The following is an 8,031-nucleotide window of genomic DNA, read 5'->3' as shown; positions in this document are numbered from 1 at the left end:
ATGACAATCGGTATGACAATTGATAGTCATACCGAAAGTCTTGCTAGTTCATTCTGATTGTCTTGCTAGCTATTGGGATTGTCTTGCTAGTTCAAAAGGATAGTCTCACCGAAAGTCCTACCAGTTCAAATGGATTGTCATGCCAGTTCATTTGATTGTCTTGCCGGAAGTCTTGCTGATTCAACTGGATTGTTTTGTTTACTTAAACAACAGAAAGCAGATCATTTTCAACAGAACACACAAGTCAAGAACACAGCAGAAACAATAGCAAAACATTTCATTTTTCATCTGCTTTATTCAAGATCAAAATTCTAGATTGTAAAGTTAAATACAAACCACTAGAATTATTTATCTTGTTCTTGTGTAACAATCTAGCGGATCAAAATCCCTAGAACTTAATCTCAGATCGCATTTAGCATTTGATTCTAATTATCGCAAAAATAGAAAAAGTTCATGTCGAATTTATTCTAGATTTGTAGTAATTGATTTGAAATTAATCCCTTGTAACAGATACCGTTGTTATAACACCTTTCAAGTTTAATAAAAGTTTTATTTAACTTGAATTTTGTTTCACCTTTTTATTCCGCATTTTATTCGATTAAACGGTATAGTTTGTATTCAACCCCCCTTCTACAAACATATTGGGACCTAACAGAAGCTTTTCCTCGTCACTACCTGAAAGGTCATATGCAATAATAACAGTCAAAGTAGATGAATCATCTAAAAATGCATACCTCAAATGCTCAGGTAAAGGCTTAAGCTCAAGAGTGGGAGCTTCCTTAATAGATGGCTTGAAGCGTTTAGGAGCTTTGTTCAATTCTTCCATTCCAAGAGATTCAAAAGGCATATCAATCTTCCTCTTCTAGGGAGAAGCATTCAAATATTGTAATTGTTCTTCACCTTCGTCATCTTCACGATCTGAATTTCTCAATAAGGCTTTTTCTAAGGCATCGGACCTGAGCAATTGATCAAGTTCTGAAGTAACTACAGAATCAACCAACTCCAGCTTTAAGCACTCCTCACTTTTCGTAGGAAATTTCATAGCATTGAACACATTAAAATTTATATCCTGATCCAACACTCGCATTGTGAGCTCACCCTTTTGCACATCTATCAAGAGTCACCAAGAAAGGTCTTCCTAAAATTATGGGAATCTTCTTATCCTCCTCGAAATCAAGAATGACAAAATCAGCAGGGAAGATGAGTTTATCAACCTTGACCAAGACATCCTCCACAATACCTCGCGGATATGTAATAGAACGGTCGGCCAATTGCAAAGTCATATAAGTGGGTTTTCGATCAGGTAAGTCCAACTACTTGAAGATTGACAAAGGCATCAGATTAATGCTAGCTCCCAAGTCACATAAGCATCTGTCAAAAGACATTTTTCCGATTGTACATGGAATAGTGAAGCTTCCTGGATCTTTAAGTTTTGGAGGAAACTTATGTTGCAGCACAGCACTGCATTTCTCCGTGAGCGTGACTGTCTCTAAATCATCTAGCTTCACTTTCCGAGAGAGAATACCTTTTATAAACTTTGCATAACTAGGCATCTACTCAAGAGCCTCAGTGAAAGGTATGTTGATATGAAGTTTCCTGAACACCTCCAAAAACTTCTCAAATTGCTTGTCCAGTTTTGTCTTCTGCAGCCGCTTAGGAAAAGGCGGTGGAGGATAGATCTGTTTGTCCCATGTATTACCCTCATGAGGAGTGTGCTCAACAGTAGTCTTCCTTGGTTCCATTTCTACTTCCTATTGCTCTACTTCTTTCTCAGCCCCAGCTTCTTCAATCAACACTTGAGTTTGTTTGGGACTCGCAACCTTTCCAGACCTCAAAGTGATTGCCTTTACCTGCTCCTTAGCTTCCCTCTTTCCTGGACTTCAGTGTCACTAGGTAGTGTACCAGGTTGACGATTTAGCAAGGCATTGACAATTTGCCCAATTTGATTTTCCAAGGTCTTGATAGAAACAGCTTGCACATAAGCTTCAACTCCTCTAATTCAGATTTTTCATTAGCTTGTTGCAGCTGAAGTTGCTGTCTTGGTGCATATTGCGGTTGCTGAAAACCAGGGGGGTTGTACTGCTTAGCTGGATACTGCTGATAAGGCTGCTGAACCGCATTCTGAGCATTGCCCCAACTGAAATTAGAATGATTGCGGTTGTTGGGATGATAAGTGGCTGGCACAGGTTGCTGCGAACGCTGAAAGTTGTTCACGAACTGAGCTAATTCACTAGAAATTGCGTACTGATCAGTCTCATGGGCACCAGCACAAAGCTCACAGACACTAGCGATTTGATTAACTCCATAATTAGGCAGAGGTTCAACCTTCATTGTCAAAGCCTTAAGTTGGACAGCTATAGCAGTTGCTGCATCCAACTCCAGAATTTCGGCAACTTTTCCCTGAGTTAGTCTCTAGGAAGGATTCTGGTACTCATTAGCAGCCATCAGTTCAATCAATTCATAAGCTTCATCGTAACTCTTAGCCCACAAGGCTCCTCCTGATGCCGCATCGAGAATGGGTCTAGAAGTAGCACCCAATCCATTATAGAAACAGTTAATAATCATCCAATCAGGCATGTCATGGTGTGGGGACTTCCTTAGCATCTCCTTATATTGATCCCAAGCCTCACACAGAGATTCTCCAGTTTGCTGAGCAAACTTAGTAAGAGCATTCCTGATTGCAGCAGTCTTTGCCATAAGGAAGAATTTAGTAAGAAAATTTTGAGCAAGATCTTCCCAAGTGGTGATAGACCCTGCTGGTAGAGAATGTAAACATCACTTAGCTTTGTCCCTCAGAGAGAATGGGAAGAGTCACAGCTTGATAGCATCTTCAGTCACATCATTGAACTTGAAAGTGTCGCAGATCTCGATGAAATCCCTGATGTGCATGTTGGGGTCTTCAGTAGGAGAACCCCCAAACTGAACTGAGTTCTGTATCGTCTGAATCGTGCTTGACTTGATCTCAAATGTATTAGCCCTGATGGCTGGCCTGATGATGCTTGACTGAATGTCATTGATCTTAGGCTGAGAATAGTCCATCAAAGCCTTAGGATTTTCTGCTTGATCTCCCATCTCTACTAAAACTGGTTCCTCGACTTTCTCTTCTTCTTCTACCTTCTTTTCTTATTCAAAAACTTCCTTTTGAACCAGCACAACTTCTTCCTCGGTTTTATCCAGAGTTCTCTTACGAGTACGCGAACGCGTATGCATACACCCTCGCTAGAGTACCTGAAATAAGACAAGGAAACAAATAAGTAACAATATCTGAGTCAATGAACTTTAACGACCACTGATGGAAAACACATAAACTAAAAATTAACACTGCAGTCCCCGGTAGCGGCGCCAAAAACTTGTTAGTCGATAAACACGCGCTAAATTACACACAAGTATACGCGTTCGCAAGTAGTATAAGATATAAATCAAATTCATTCCCACAGAGACTGTCTTGGTTAACTAATTAATTTATGCACTGAAGCAACAATGTACGGTTATTATTCAATGCTAAGACGAATAAAAATTTGAGGTTGTTTATAACTAAGAATTAAACTAACAATTTTAACTAAGGGAATAAGATTGATTGAATTAATATATATGACAAACATGGGATTTTAACTTCATTAAATAATTCATTCAATAGCCTTTTGGTTCTTAACCTTAGCATGTAATGGTGATGACACTAATCAGACAACACGAAACTGATAAACGCCAACTTTCGTTGCACGAATACCATACTACCAGACATCCACAAAAGAGATAAAAGTTGAATAGACACCAATTATATTGAGACCCTATATGTCTATAGAATTTGACAACATAATGGTTTAAGCACAAGTTATCTATCTTGATTATATAGGGCAAGTAAGATGGTTGAAATTACCTACGCATCATGCATAACAATAACACATGAACCTACGCTAGCATGGCAAGTTCTAAATCCTTAAATTCACTTTCGCTTCATTAAGAATTAACACACTATCTTATATGTTCGCGACGCTCATAAGACGAATACACACAACCATTACTAGGTTATCATACAATCACCACACACTAAGGCATCGAAATAATTCAACTAAAGAAATCTATAAATAAATCCGCTAGAAACCCACGATAACGATTAGCCCATAATCGGACTTATCATCAACGTGGGTTCCGATGAAAGCATGGTATAATAAACGTAGTCTTTATAACGAATAATCAAACAAAGTTAACACAAGAGTATAGGTTCAACAAAACAAGAAACGAGCATCCAAGATTGCAACTCAAAATAAAGATTCATAAGAATAAACTAGATCGTCTTTGCCTTTGTTGAATTATGCTATAGGTATCTTGTTGTCTTCTCCTTAGCTCTGATATGTCTCTGACTTGATATCTTATGAAAAATGACCTAAAGTTGTTTATATAGCAGCCCCATGCAATATAGAAGTCGTTCTCTCAAAAGCCAAGTACAAACAGGATTCTGCTATCCTGACACGGCGCGGCCGCGCGCTTGATCAGCGCGCCCGCGCTGACTCTCTGATGCTTGGGCGCGGCTGCGCGCTTGATCAGCGCGGGCGCGCTGGGCTTCTGCCAAAATTTTGACTTCTTTTTTTTCTTGCAGTTTTGAGCTGGTCTTTGCGAGCTTTATTCCTTGGACATCATCCTAACACCATATTAGCATCAAATCAATGCTAATTCATTTGATTCTCAGATTAATGCCTGAAATGCAAAAACACTAGAAAACACATTAAAACACCAATAACTTGAGTACAAATACACCAATTCAAAGGTTTACGGAGCGTAATAAAGTGTCATAAATGTCACTCAACAGGCCCTCATTAGGCCTCGGTAAACACTGATAATAGGGAGTATATGGGAGGTTTATAAGCCATAGTTTGGGTGTTTAGAGTTAAAACTAAGGGTATAAAGTGAGAGCAAAATAGGGCCGTTTGAGTGTCGCTGGATCAGGGGATAGTCAACTTTGGGAGTAGGCCTAGGGAGGCCTAGGGTAGGTCTTGGTGTCATTACAAGTGCACAAGTTAGGTTTAGGTTCTAAGATTCCAGTTTAGTAAGTTGAGTAGCAAACTTTGAGTTGAAGAAGGTTCAATGACACTAGAAACCATTCGATGTCACCTAGGTGTCGCACTTAGAAGCACTTTGACTTTGCACTTAGTTTTTGAGTCTTTAGAGGTAAGGCCTGAGTTGAGCATTGATTTCTTATGGTAGTTAGAGGTTAATAGGAGGTTAGGCCAGGGTTTTAGTCAAGTGAAATGGGGTTTGGCTTGATAGGGCATTTCGAGTTTGGAGAGATATTGGGTTGCACTAGAATAGTCGAGCACTTCGAGTCATTGTGTTGGTGGGGTGAGATAATTCAATAATTATTAGTGCACTATGTTTAAATAACATATTATGTGATTAAACGTGTTATGTGCTCCTAAATGACTACTTGAGACATGATGCTATTATATGTGTACTAAGAGTCGAACGTGTAAGTAGGCCTAAGTGCCACTATGATTTGAATTTTCTAACTAGGATGGAGATTTTGTGAGAGTGTATCTTGATGAGGTCTAATATTTTGTGTAGGCTCAGGAGAAGATAGTAAGCTTGTCGTCAAAGTCGAGTAGTTCTCCCGGTTGCTTCCACGATCAAGATGAGAGTTAGTCTAGCCTTCTTAAGGCAAGTGTTTTTGCCCTCACTTATCGTTCTAGTGATGTTTTCCTTAAATTATATATTACAAGTGTCCTTTGACCCTCTCGAGATATATATATTAGGAATTATTCTGAACTATTAAGATGTGTTGCAAGTGTTTCGAACCACTCCTTTGATTTATGATAGCATGCTCATATAATGTTCATTAATATTTCTGTCACCATGATACATCGTTACAAATACTCTGATTTTAGATTGAGCTATTGCAAATACTATGCCATGCTTACGATTATTGGACTTGCTTTAAGTCTATGTATACACTTATAAAATCATACTATTATCACTATTTTGTTCTAATTCGACCTATTACCTACCTTTGACTTAAACCGAATGTCTTGGCCATTTCGAGACACCCTTATAAACTATAATACTTCATTTTCCTCGATTGTGTGATCTCTCTTGATTAACCGCTATCCCTTTTCACTCTCACAACTCTAAGTTACCAACTCTTTACATAGTCCTTATAATCATACCCAATCTTTATCACTAGATATATGCCATATATAACCCTCAAAATTTGAGATCCCTATCTTGTTGAATAACTTTATGATTCTTTTTCAATACTTTCTTCCCTGGTTGTCAAACCATTGTTGTCCATCTTTGAAAACCCTGCTAGTGAGAAGTCCAATCATTCAGATAAGAGTGTCATAACTCAAATTCTTGATTGATGATTTAAACCCCTTTGTTTAGATCTTTGTAAAGTTTTCCTTGGCATCAGTTTTATAAAAGATAATTGCTCTTTAAATAAAAGAATGTTTTCTTGAGATTGGTGAATTGGATTAAGACGCAAGTCCCTTTCACACTAATTATATTAGGCTTAAAAGATGCCTATGGATCCCATTAAATTATTTAGAACCCAGCGAGGTTCGGGATTACTTCGCGGCTGATCATCGGCTGTAATCCGTAGCGTCATAAAATGATTTTGAGCAATGATTTGGTTACAAATGTTTTGACTTGTATATGATGCCATACACCTCAATTTCCAGTTATAAATTGCTATGATGTTAAATTTTGTCTTATGATATACCTTGCTGAGTGTTTGGCTCACTTCTTACTTTTCATTCATGATATTTCAGCTAGCAAGTATGGTTAGATTCAAGCAAACTGCCCGTAAGTCTACCAGTGGAGATGTTGAGGCTTATGTGAGAGCTCAGGTAGTATAGTTGGCATTGGTGTGAGGACCGATAGCTTTATATAAGTTGTAATAATTGTAGTGTTGCACTGTTCAAACACTGAACCTTTGCGATCTTGGATAATGTTGTTAACAGTCGTTTGTAATAACTTTATATTGTTAGTTATATTCTATTAGTTTATTTTGGGGCTGTGACATTGTATGTTAAAATTAATTAATAAATCTCTTCTATATATAATAGGAGAACAAGGGGATAAAATTCTTGAGATTAAAAAGTCTCATTGAAAAGACTAAACTACCCCTATTTTTAATATTTATATAAAATATGTGGTTTATGGAAATCAAACTTGAGATATTTTATTTACCTATACAACCTCCTACCACTACACCATAATGTCACGTGGGCTTTTTATCATACACATAATATGTAATTGTGCTTTTTCTATATATAATAGGAGAAAAACAGGATAAAATTCTATTTTTAATATTTATATAAAATATGTGTTTTGTGGAAATCGAACTTGAGATATTTCATTCACCTATACAAGCTCCTACCACTACACCATATTGTCACATGTGCTTTTTATCATATACATAATATGTAAGTGTGCTAAATGAATATTTTATTTAATTTAAATATAGTTACTTAAATTCCGCAAAAAATAGGTACTTGAATATTTGTACAGTTAATTTTAAAGAATTGAATTCCAGATATAAAATTAGGCATAATACATAAATGGATTATTATCTTATTTATTAATCATTTTTTAGTTTGAAAATATATCTCATATATTTTTAACATATTTTTTATTATAAAAAATAATTAAAATGTATATATATATAAATATATAATTTTTAAAGAAAATATTGAAAATAGAATCGCTTATATATAAATAATCTATATTGGTATTACATATTTAGATAAGTTCGAATTATAATGAGTTAATTCATTATTAGTTATTTCGAATTTGAAATCACAACTTGGCCCATTATTAAAAAAGTACTCAAAAAATATCGTCACATTCTACGTTTAGTAAATTTAAATTAAAGGTTCGGGGAAAATATCTTCTTGATAATGTGAAATTTTTTAATATCTTATGTTAATATAAATTAATGCGTTTGAGGTCTTTATAGGATCAAGTCACTTGATTATTTGTATTAAAATTACTAACTTCACTGGTAGCGCATTATTGTTTTTGGGACTTATCCCGTTT

At 36.3% G+C, this 8,031-nt stretch overlaps 1 non-coding gene across 1 annotated transcript; it reads left to right on the top strand.

Moving 5' to 3' along the window:
- Nucleotides 1-2,575: 2,575 nt before the first annotated feature.
- Nucleotides 2,576-2,682, top strand: LOC141670243 (small nucleolar RNA R71). The gene has a single exon (XR_012554483.1). It is a non-coding gene; the product is annotated as a small nucleolar RNA R71 (small nucleolar RNA).
- Nucleotides 2,683-8,031: the final 5,349 nt, after the last annotated feature.

The sequence above is a fragment of the Apium graveolens genome, chromosome 6, assembly GCF_009905375.1.
Source record: "Apium graveolens cultivar Ventura chromosome 6, ASM990537v1, whole genome shotgun sequence".
Classification (NCBI taxonomy): domain Eukaryota; kingdom Viridiplantae; phylum Streptophyta; class Magnoliopsida; order Apiales; family Apiaceae; genus Apium; species Apium graveolens.
Note: the sequence above shows the minus strand (reverse complement) of the source record. Positions and strands in the feature narration are given on the sequence as shown.